We start from the raw sequence: 12402 nt of genomic DNA on the forward strand, positions 1-12402 counted from the left end.
CTCTCATTTAAACCACTTCTCACTGGAGCAGTTGAACAGTGGGGAGCAAATCTACACAGACCCACACGTCTTCTTCTCCTACTCTTCACCTTGCTGCTGGATTTTGTTGTTGTTCAATAGTATTCAACTCTTCTTGACCCCATTTGGGGTTTTTGCTTACCAAAGATAAGGAAGTGGTTTGCCATTTCCTTCTCAAGCTCATATTTACAGATGCGGAAACTGAGGCAAACAGGGTTAAGTGACTTCACATAGCTAGTAAGTGTCTGAGGCCAGATTTGAATTCAAGAAGATGAGTCTTCCTAACTCCAAAGCCCACCATTGTATCCACTGCACCACCTAGCTGCTTTTACCTCTGGCTATGTAATGCCTGTTTATCCAGACCAGATCCTCCTCCCTCACAGGAAAGGGCACTGATCATAATAAATTTTAGACCAGCAGTTCTCAAACCTTTTGGTCTCAAGAACCTTTTAAGCTCCGAAGACCTACTGAGGACCCCTCAAAGAGCTTTTGTTTATGTGTGACTTATCTGTCATTTTTTTGTCATGTTAGATATACTCTTAGCTTTAGCATTATAACGAAAATAGTTTTGACCTCATGGTCCTCCAATAAAATCTCAGGGACTTCCAGGGGTCCCTGGGCCACACTATGAAAATCAATGAATTATCCTTTTGAGAAAAAGATGAGTCTAAAAGAAACTAGATATCATCTGCCTTTTATTTTCGTGGGAATCTAAGTCTTGAGTCTATAGTATTAGCTCAACGCTATGACGTGCTAAACAGGAAGTAGGAGAAAGTGAGTGCCAAAGGTATGGGAGTAAACAGCTCTGCCTTTACTTTGAAACTACATCTGTTACTGTTATGTAACGTGTGAATCTGGCTGATGTACTAACACGCAAAGAAATATTGCTATTTTAAATGTGTAATGAAAAAATGATTCTTAGTGAATATAAGGGGCCCCAGAAAGAGAAGTCATCAAAAGAAATTAGAATAAGTAGGTAGAGGTGGCAACCTGAGATAGAAAGGATTCATTCATTCACTAGGTTCAGAACCTATTAGCCATCTGTGCCCTACAAAAGAGCTAAGAGCTGGAAGGAAGGACAGAACAAGAGCTCAGACAGGAACCAGAAACTTAATGAGTAGCTTGAAAATAGCATTAAAGTAGCAAGAGACAGGGACTCTAGATCTCATCATCAAAAAGAGCTGATGTAAGAAAGCCATCATCAATTCCACATGTCCCCTATGAAGACCAGACCAAGTTGCTAGCCTAAAACTGCAGGGATATAAATATGCCTTCACCAAAAGATTAGCAGGAAATCTAACAATGAGCTATTGAAAAAGCAGTGAGCCAGGAGCAAAAAAGTACTTTCAAGGATTCAGAGCCATAGAAATCTCCAGAAGGGAGGACAGAGGAAGGGGAAAGAATGACCAGACATCCAGAGGAGGAATCTTTGGAAATATGTAAAGAAGTACCTTCCTTACTCATGAAGCCATGAGCTACAACAGAACCCAGGAGAAGTAGAGCATCTGTAGAATATAAATGACCTGTAAATTATACAAACTCAAATCTATCTTGAGCTAATAGTCATCTGAGTAGCTTGACACTATGGCTGCTCTCTTTTTCGTCCAGACGTAGATGGGGTAAGGAAGTAAAAAGTGGATTCTGTCCAAGCCAATCTAGCTAAGTTTTAGTTTGTAGGATCATAGGTTTTTGAGACAAAGGGGGCCTTAGAAAGCATCTGCTTCAACCCCTTTTTTAAAGATGAGGAAATTGAGCTTCAGTGAAATTATTATTTAAGATCTCAAGTGCTGAAGCTTGATTTGAATCCAGGTTCCATGAGTTCATATCCATTACATCATGTACTTTAATACTCAATAATCTACAAAACCATCAGGATAGATTTAGAGACTCCCAAGATTCACCTTGAATATATTACCAGTAAACACAAGTGGATAGGTTTCCTGAAGGAGGTGATATGTGGGCTAAGTTTTGAAAGATGCTAAGAGTCAAAGCAGACAAGGGAGTTAATTTCAAGTCTTGTAGATTTTGCCCTTCCAAACCAAAGAGATTTCATTGCCAAGCTCACAGACAATTGTCTGTTTGCTATTCTTATGGTCATGGGCCACCATAATGGGCCACCATAATATGCCTATACCTTGCCAATGTTCTTAAAGGTATATTCATTAGTGTCACAATTAAACTCTCAATCCCTTTGTATACCACACTCTCCTCATACTTGTAATTTAGCAGCCGTCTGATCATTCTCCCAACTTTCTCAAGGACTTAAGGTTTATGTTCTTCAATTCTTCTCCATTCTTGGTAATGACTCCTCTCCTATCATCATCATTGCAGATTTCAGTATTCATATGGACAACCATCCCTAATATCTTGACCACATAATCCTTCAAAATTTTCAAATCTAATGACCTTTTCAAGCTTACTTCAGTCTTACATGATCATAGTGTAGACCTTAGACCTCACCAGCCATGGAACTGCAACACTTCCCAAGTCAAAAATCTTGAAATATTTATCTCTGATTGTGAAGTCCTGTCATTCCACCTCTCCCACTGTCTCATACACCAAACCTGTCCTTTTTCCATTTTGACTTGTGGACCTTTAACAACTCTTCCATTCTCCCAGTCCATCTCCCTCATTTTGGCTTCCCTTACCTCATTCATTAACTCAACAAACACATAGTAAGTGCTAACTACATGTCAGGCTTAGTACTAAGTTATAAAAACCAAAAGCAGTCTGCCTTCAGAGCTTACATTCTGTTGGAAAATATATACACAGAAATAACATATATACAGAAAAAGTAAATACAAAATGTATACAGAGTAGATAAAAAGTAATTTCCAGTGGGACAACACTTGTCCCTCAGGTTTCCTTAGACTGAACTTTGAAAGAAGCTAGGGATCCTAAGAAGAAAAGCTAAGGAGGAAGTTAATTCCAGGTCTTGGAGACAGCTTATATAATACAATGAAATGGAATGGAATGTGGTATACATGGAACAACAAGTAAACTAATATGACTAGATTAAAGAATGTTTGAAGGCAAATAATATAAAATAATAGTCAAAGAAATGTGTATTTTATTCAAGAAGCAAGTGGCAACCTCTAGGGCTTCCTGAAAAGAGAAGTGGGACAGTCTAGCCTTTACTTTAAGAATAACGATTTGTTGATTGTGAGGAACTGGAGATGGACTGGAGGTGGGGAGACCATTTAGAAGTTAATAATCTGGGTGAGAGGTGATAAGGACTTGAACTAATGTGGTAGCCTCATGAATGGAGAGAAAAAGATGAATGTGGGAGTTAATGCTGAGGTAGAAACAAGAGTTGGCAACTTCTTGGATATCAGGGATAAAAAAGTAAAGTGAAGTGTTAAGACCTACTCCAAGGTTACAAAGAGGAATGACTAAAAGGATGGGCTTCCTCGAATAGAGAAATTCCGAAGATGAGAAAGAGGGTAAAGATAAGAAATTCTGTTTCAGACATGTTGAATTTGAGATGCTTATCATCAATATGGTACAAATGGAATGATAGTTTAATTGTGATACTCTCATGAAAATATCACAGAGATAAGAGTTGAAGATGATGACATCTGAGAGAAGAAAAAGGAGCTCGAGACAAAGCCTAAGGATGTACTCAGCCATAGAAACTCAGATAAGGATTATGGTACAGTAAAGGAGGTAGAAGAAGCATCCAGACAGGTTAGCAGAGAAGAATGTCAGAAAAATTTAGGGAAAGGAGGAGATCTAGGACAAGGGCATAATTGACAATGTTATTGAGAGTTCAGAACAGATGAGGAAGGAGAACTATTTATTGGATTTGGGAATTAAGAGATAGCGAATGTCTTTGGAAGACCAATTTCCGTTCTACAACCAGTTTGCAAAGGGTTGAGGAGTGAGAAAAAAGTAGAGGTGATGAAAATAGACTATGTTTAGTATATTTGATAGTGTGAAGAAGAGAGATACAGCATGATAGCTTTAGAGGGTGATTGGATCAACTGATTTCGTTTTAAGATTGATAGAGATTTGATCATATTTATAACCAGTCACGAAAGAATCAGTAGATAAATAAGAGACTGAAGAGCAAAGGGGAGGGGAGGTGGTTAAAAAGAGAAGTTTTCAAAGAAGTCAAGAAGGAATGAGATCAAGTGCCCAAGTATATTGGTTAACATTGGAAGGAAGAAAAGCAATTTTTTCATCAGAGTCTTGAAGAGGAGAGTTGGGAATGGTGATAAGGTGATCTGAAGTGTAGAATGGAATAAAAGGAGGAGCTCATTATAGATGTCCCTAATTTTTTTAGGGAAGTACAAGGCTAGTTCTCTTATGAGAAAAAGGTAATATCTACTTTAAGTGACTTGAAGAGAGAGGTTTTGGAATAGATGCTGCAAATCCTAGAATAAAGTTCATCAGAGTAAAAGGCTTGCCTTGCAGTAATGAGGGGCCAACTGAAAAGATGCAACATAAATCAATAGTGGTCCCACAACTGTGTGACTTCTTTTTCCAGTGTTCAGTAGCATAAAAGTAGGAGAACATAAGACAGGTAATGGGTATAATCTCCATTCCAGATTTAGAAGGGGCTAGTGATTAAGAGGCAGAGGATAGCCAAAAAAAAAAAAAAAAGCTGAACTATTACCTATAGGGTCAAGATTTTAAAGAATAACTCTAAGGCCAGAACAGAAGCAATGACTTGTTGACTAACTAAAGGTTATGGTGAATACAGAAGGTTTACAAGTGGTTAGGCACAGGGAGCGATGGAAGGAAAAGACATCATGATCAGAGGAATTTCAGAGTTCTTGATCATGGAAGGGAACACTTGTGGGGAATGATGAGGCCACTGGTATATGTGCATTTCTGTGTGGGGCTAGAGTGGAGTGAAGGTGCAAATGATAAGGGTTGAGGAGTTTGAACTGAGAGGTGAATGTATCTTAAGGGATATCAGCATGTAAATACAAACTTCCAAGAATGGGGGGGGGGGAGGCGGCGGGAGTGGAGAAAACCAGGAGCCAGATACTCCTTCAGAAAAGATAGGAATCGATTGACATATTTGAATGAAATGAGCCTCATAGGAGAGGTTGCTAAGTGATAGTGATAGGGGTAAAGTCAGGAAACATGGTGAGGGACAACAAACACGCACCACTCCTTCTGTCTGTCTGTGTGTATGTGGCAGAGAAAGGAGTGGGGACGAATGAAGATACCTACTGTATTTTAAAGGGTTACTGGAAATTCAGTTTTCTTAAGGAAGTCAATAATTATAATAAAATAAAACATGAGAACAGTTTTAATACAGAGAGCAGTTTAATAGGAGAATAATGGTTCCATAGGAATCAAGGGAAGGATAGAATAGAACAGGACATGGGATAGATAAGACTTATTTGTACAGATCTGGTAGATTGAGGGATACTGGCCAGGGAAGGTGACTTCAGAGAGAAGAGTGGTCAGCTGTTCTGAATAACAGACCTCGAGCAGAGAGATGAGACAGCATGTTGTCATGCCTTTGAATAGCAATAGTATTGTTATTTTGATTATAATTCCTTGAGCAAGAGATGGAAAAAGAATGAGTATGGTAGGGCAGACTGAAAGTCCATGGTCCTACGAGATATGATGGTCAAAGGCAGAGGCTGGAGTTTAGATGGGCAAATGTTGGGACCTGGATGGTTATAGGAAGGTCAAGTGTGACTGGGTGGCTGACTTTATGGCTTGCTCCACTGCTGAGTAGATTATCTCCTCCAATATTGGGAAACACCTAAATGTCATTCTTCCTGGCTTAATATCCGGTATGAAGCAGGCAGAGGCATCAGTATGAATGAAATGTCCCTGACTCTGCATGATGGGTAAAGACCTCAATGCCTAGATATCACCCTGGGATCTGCCAACATTCTAAAAGCACTTGCCCCAAGAATTCTGTGTTCTTTATTTCTATCACTCTACACTTGACCTGTTTTCCCTTAGAATTCTTAAAAAAACAATAGCCCAACACTACTGAACTAAGGAGAAAAGTAATATTCCACACTTCTGCAAAATAGGAAGGAGAATCAATTGCATTCCCATTGGCCAGATACAATGATAAAATCACCATCTAGCCAATTTGAAAGCCAGAAAAAGGAAAATAAAGATGGGACAAAGATGGTATGGGAAACTACAGGAGCTAGAGCCTGTTAGCCCCAAATGTTCACCTTGGGCCCTCTCTCACAAGGAAGCATTGGTAACTACAGATAGAGCTCATATAAATTTCAGGGCCAGTTAGAATTTGTTAGCCAACTGATTTTTGTAAGACTGCTATATTTTATCAATGTACCCTTGAATCCCTAATTCTTTTGTTCCTCATTATTTGCTATGCTAGGAATTATCCCTTGCCAAAATCTTTGAGCTGCTCCTAAGACACAATTTTGATAAATATGCAGGTACCAAAACATGGAGATCTTGTTGAAAGTGAGAGTGGAATGTAGGAGATTATCCAATAGTCAGGGTTTGGTTTTCCTCCCTCCTTTTCTAAATCCTACATTAACTTTATTCAGGCTATATCTACATTGAAGCCAAGTCTCCAGATGTTTGAAAACATCCAGATGATTGATGACATTTTTCACTTTTCCTCCAGATGTTGGGTTGCTTGCATACACTTCACCCCTTATTCTCTTGGGTCATTATGCTTTAAGGGTATGTCAGTAACAGTTCTCAGATTGCTCCCCAAGTCCTCAAGTTAAGAGATCTGAGATCTCTCCCCATAATAAATGCCCTGAAGTTATATGTTATATTATAGTAAACTACTTCAAAGGTTTATGATTTCACTGGAGTTGATACTCCCTCCATCAACAGTGACCACTTAGTCTGTCTTTGTGAGCTGTTGTGGCCATAAAAATGCATCACTTGGTGGCCAACCTTCTGGTGATGTCCTTTTCTAAATTCAGTTTGACGGATTCTTGGACATCAGACATACAGTCTATTGCCAATGCTAGACCCAAATCCTTTCTAGACCAGTTAGCCATGCTGACTTGCTCACTATTAACATTAAAGTGGCATTGTGGTATATGAGTAGGACCTGAGTAGAATAAAATTTCAGTAAATAAAAGAATTAAAGTCAAAGGAGTACAATTGATGTGATTCCACAAGTCCACTAATGCCCTGAAAATCCAATCACATAAAAGTTACCAAAGACAAATATTTCTCATGAGATCCACCACCTGATCATTTTGGACTGGACCTGTGAGCTAATCAATTTGGAAAATTTAAGGAACAGAGGCACAGATGCATTCACTTTAAACCAACTACAAACTCTATTAGGTAATGGCATCCAAGGCATTAACCAAACTCTTGATCATACAAAAAGAGTACCATATGTTCACGTTCTCCAAGACACTTCCATCCCCAGTTCTTTGATTTGTCCTCAGGCAGGGAAGTGAATTCACAAATACAGGTAGCTGAATTTGAGAAAACCAACTCAATCCATGCATCCTACCACTTCTAGGTGGCCTATAGATGTTAGTGGGCTATGAGTATTATACTAGGTAGCAAAGATAACTAGATGATCCAATCGAGAGTAAACAGATTCAACTGTTTTTCAATACCTAGATTGGATCTAATTAAATACAAATTTGTCTATATATGCATGCCACACCTTCCCCAAGTCTAAAGACTCTGATCAAACTAGGATTCCCCAACTAATTCTTTTCCTTGTCCTGGTCACATGATCCTTGATTTTTTTTTTCAAGTCTAGTATTACTTATGAATCAAGAAGACTTACCTTTATTTAGAAATCCATGCTGTCATGGTTAGTTCCAACAAAATCTTTATGCTCAAGTCCTAAGCCTTTCATTTCATTTGAGATCAGTTCCTATCATTAAGACATTTTTGAGAGGGTTCATGGTAGCTTTGTTGCCAGCATTCTACACTCCCTTAAAGAACAGTACCTTTTTTTCATTCAGACTTACAGTATATTTCCTCTGGGGTAGTTGACTCCTCTCCCTTGTCCCCAACACCCACCCCATTCACAGTTACATTAAAGGTAATAAATCTTAATCTGGTTGGAGGGAACTATAGTACACTCCCATCATTTTACAAATAAGGAAATTGAGGCTAAGAGATGCTAAATAGCTTGCAACTTGAACTCACATCCTTTAAATCTAAATTCTCTTTCTTGAATCAAGCTATAAAAATGTTTGCATATACACAGATCTGTCATTTCTGTGAGGGCAACATGATCTGCCAAATTTAGATTAGCCTTTGATAATTTTGCTTCCAGGGCAGCCAGGTAGAATAGTGAGATAGGGTGTGTGGGCCTGGAGTCAGAAGCCCTGACTTCAAATCTGATATCAGACACTTACTGCCATCTGAACCTGGGCAAATCATTTAACCTCTGTCTGCCTCATATTCCTCAATTATAAAATGGGAATCATAATAACCCTATATCCCAGGATTAATGAGATGTCCAATAAGATGTTCATAAAATGCTTTTATATACATATACATATATAAGTAAGCACTTAATTATTGCTTATTCTTTGTCTCTTCTTTCTTCATTGATACAAAAAATGAGCTTATGCAATTAATTTCCAGTGTTTCACGTGGGCCTCTGTATCCACCTATGACTGGGATACTAGATAAATATAACAAGCAACTAGGCCTTTCCAGCTGTTAAAATACTAGTTAATTAAGAAAGTCCATTAAATGAGAGGGAAAGATAAATTGGGAGAGAAACAGAAACTCTGTAGATGATTCTTGTCTTCCTTTTCATGTAGATCTAATAAACCCCATGACAAAGAATTTCCGTCCACATTTCCTTTCTGGTCCTACTTCTAAAGAACATGTGCCATATGAACTTAAAAAAAAAATCAAGGGAAATACCAACTGCATTTTTCCCCCAAAGCCTCTTCTACTTCGGAAAGCTGACCAAATATTTTTCTCTCCTGAAGTGCTTAAAAAATTCTCCTAAAGTTCCATCACTGACTCCCAAACCACAGTCACCTGGCAACAGCATTAAAGAAACAAGTCTTACAAAAAAAAAAAATCAGACTAAGAGCCACCCCCTTTGCTAAGGTTCCATTTGCATTATACTGAGTAAGGCTTTTTTCAAAACTCAAAGACTGAAATTAGTTTGGAGCCTAGGATGCCAGCAATCTACAGACTTGAGGGACTGACCTCTTCTAAGAGTTCTGAAAAAGAAACTTAGGCATAGAGCAGACAATTTCCTAGGCCATATCAAAGTAAGTTAAGTGGACAAACTTCCAAGATTAGAATCCTTAAGAACAACCTTGCTGTTTGGGGGAATAGTGTGACTTTTGTAAGAGGGTCACAATTCCTGCTCTCAATTATAAAGATCAGTTGGGCAAAGCAAGTTAAAAAGTGAAGCCTTATTTAACAACAGGAGAAGAAGAAAATTCGGGAGGAAGGTTTTATCAATCAGCCAGAATGCATTTATTAAGCACCTACCGTATTCCAGGCACTGTGCTAGGTTCTGGAGATATGGAGACAAAAAGTGAAACTATATGCTCTTTAAAGCCTGTGAATTAAAAGGTCTATTTCAACTCAGACCACTGCCTTTCTAAAACCAAGGTTTGTATGTGTATGGAGAAAGGCGAAGAGAAGTAGGGAAAGCAGGGGAGAGAAAAGCTTAGAGAAGGGGGAGGAGGGTGGAGAAAGGGAGGGAGGAAAGCAGAGGGAGAGGAGAGAGAAAGAGGAAGGAAAGGGTTGGGGGAAGGGAGAGAGCATCCTATTTCCAGCACTGAGCCAGTTTCCAAAGCTAGGTGATAAAGTCTGAAGCCTTTATTTTTTCCATTCTTGTTTATTCAACTTTCTCCTGAACTTTAGTAGATATATGTGAGACAATGTAGTGCTGTGGTCAGAATATAGATCATGAATAAGAAAGCTTGGGACCTTTCCTTGGATTCCCCCCACATATGAGCTATATACATTGAACAGCATCACTGGATTTCTTTGAACCTTAATTTGCTCATCAGTGAAATGGACCTAACAATTTCTACCTTATAAACCTCTTCCTGTTGAGGTGAAGGCAAAGATGATATGTGTGTATGTCTTTATACACACACACACACACACACACACACACACACACACACACTGCTTTATGAGGCAGACATCTAGGTGGTGCAAAGGATAGAATGCCAAGACTGGAAGTCAGGAAGAATTAAGTTCAAATCCAACTGCAAACACTTACTAGCTATGTAACCCTGGGCAAGTTACTTTATCTGCTTGCCTCAGTTTCCTCATCTATAAAATGGGCTGGAAAAGAAAATGCAAAGCACTCCAGTACCTTTGCCAAGAAAACCCTCAAAAGGGGTCACAGAGAGTTGGACACAACTGAAATGACTAAACAACAGTAACTTTATGAAGCAGGCAACCTGGCATGGTGGATAGGGAGCCCACCTCTGAGTCAGAAAAACACATATTGACTGTGTGACCCTGGGTAAATTACCTAACCTCTCAGTCTTAGCAGGCAACTCTAGGAATATAATTTGTAGAGCCATGCCGATTTGAATTGGCAGGGGGAGTGTCTCCCTACACCAATGAAATCACAGGTCTGTTGTTTTATTTTAAAGCAATTTATGAAGTGTTATAGACTCTAGAGCAATATAAACCCTGAAATAATAACAGTCAACATTCGGTCTAATTCTCCAATGCATAGATCAGGGGCTGTGCTTTCATACACCTACAGAGGGAAGCTCTCTGTAAATTGAGAGATGAGGAAAAGATTGATTTTTCTACATAGTACCTCTGAATCCTGCTCCCCAGAGTTTTCTGAAAAGACTTGCAAACTCAGGTTCCCAAAGCCTACCACTTTGGACTTTTTTCCCTCAGAGGCAGAAGCCATCAACCCTGAGCACACACCCAAAGGTAGGCTTTGCTGGTCAGAATCCCACAAAGCTTGCTACTGGGCTCTCCATCCTTAGGTGAGTGATTCTCAGGATACCTGTGACTCCACTCCTTTCCACAAAAGTGGGGACTGTGCTTTCTTCAGCACGCAGGGGAGATTCTGGCTCACTGTTTTACCTTTATCAAGTTAGCTGCATTCTTTTCCCCCAAACACCATAAAACATATACACTCCCTTTAGCTACGGCAGCTGCTTAGAAGTGTTTAGTCAAATTGTCCTCTCCAAATCTCCAGCGGTTAAGAAAACAGTCCAAATGTAAACACCACTGTGAAGGGTAAACCTTCTCAAGCACTTTATGTCCTGTTTGGGTATGAAGATTACAGGTCCCTTGGGTTATTAGTCTGTTTTTTCCAAAGAGCCTAGAGATGCTGTGTGGGCTTTTCCAAAGCTGCTACTTCACCATAACTGCACACACGTTAATAACTGATTTGCTGGGATCCTAATACTGCCTTCTCTCAGGTGAAGTCATATTTTTGTGGCATTTTTCATGAAAGTTGGTACTGGAAAGGACAATGATCTACTTACTTTATAGAATGGTTGTAGGGGAAATACTTTGTAAATGATAAATCGTTAGATAAATGTGAGCTATTATCTCATCCAATCTCATAATTTTATTTTTTATTTTGAACCTAACAACAAATAAAATGAGCTGTTTCATATATATCATGGCACAGGGAAGGGTTTTATGTATAACTGTGACCGTCACATTATCATTACTATTGCTAACATTTATATATCACTTTAAGTTTTGCAAAGCATTTACAAATATCACGTCATCTGAGCTTCACAACAACTCTGGGAGGTAGGTATTATTTTGATCCATGTTTTACAGATGAGGAAACTGATGCAGACAGAAGTTAAGTGACATGCCCAAGGTCACACGGCTAGTAAGTATCTGAGGATGGATTTGTATACAAGTCTTCCCTGATTCCAGGTCCTGTATTCTGTCTACTGTACTACCTATTTGCCTTTAGTTACTGCTTATTCTATTAAGTTCTCCATCAATGTTTGCTTTTCTTATGCACTCATAATTTGGCTTTTATCACCAACTAGCTACATGACTTTGGGCAAGTCATCTGTCTTCTTCGAGACTTAGTTTTACTTGATCTCTAAGATTCCCCTCACTTTGAAAATTTATGATTTGTAATATTTAAGTGACAACCACATTAAGGAAAACAGAAAAAAAATAGTATATTTTGTGACTCTTCCATTTCTAGAAAATGCCCATTTGCAACTTGTACCCTGAATATTTTGTTTTGAAAACGTTACAGTATTTTATGGAATTATGGATTCTTAATTTCTTATAAGTGGCACAGTGAATAGAGTGCCAGAGTCAGGAAAACTCTCCCTCCTAAAATAAATCTGGCTTCAGATCCTTACTGGCTAGGTGACCCTGGGCAAGACACTTAAACCTGTTTGCTCCAGTTTCCTCATCTGTAAAATGAGCTGGAGAAGGAAACAACAAATCACTCCAGTATTTTTGCCAAGAACTCTCCAAATGGGATCACAAAGAGCT

The sequence above is a fragment of the Notamacropus eugenii genome, chromosome 5 (assembly GCF_028372415.1).
Source record: "Notamacropus eugenii isolate mMacEug1 chromosome 5, mMacEug1.pri_v2, whole genome shotgun sequence".
In the NCBI taxonomy this organism is placed as follows: domain Eukaryota; kingdom Metazoa; phylum Chordata; class Mammalia; order Diprotodontia; family Macropodidae; genus Notamacropus; species Notamacropus eugenii.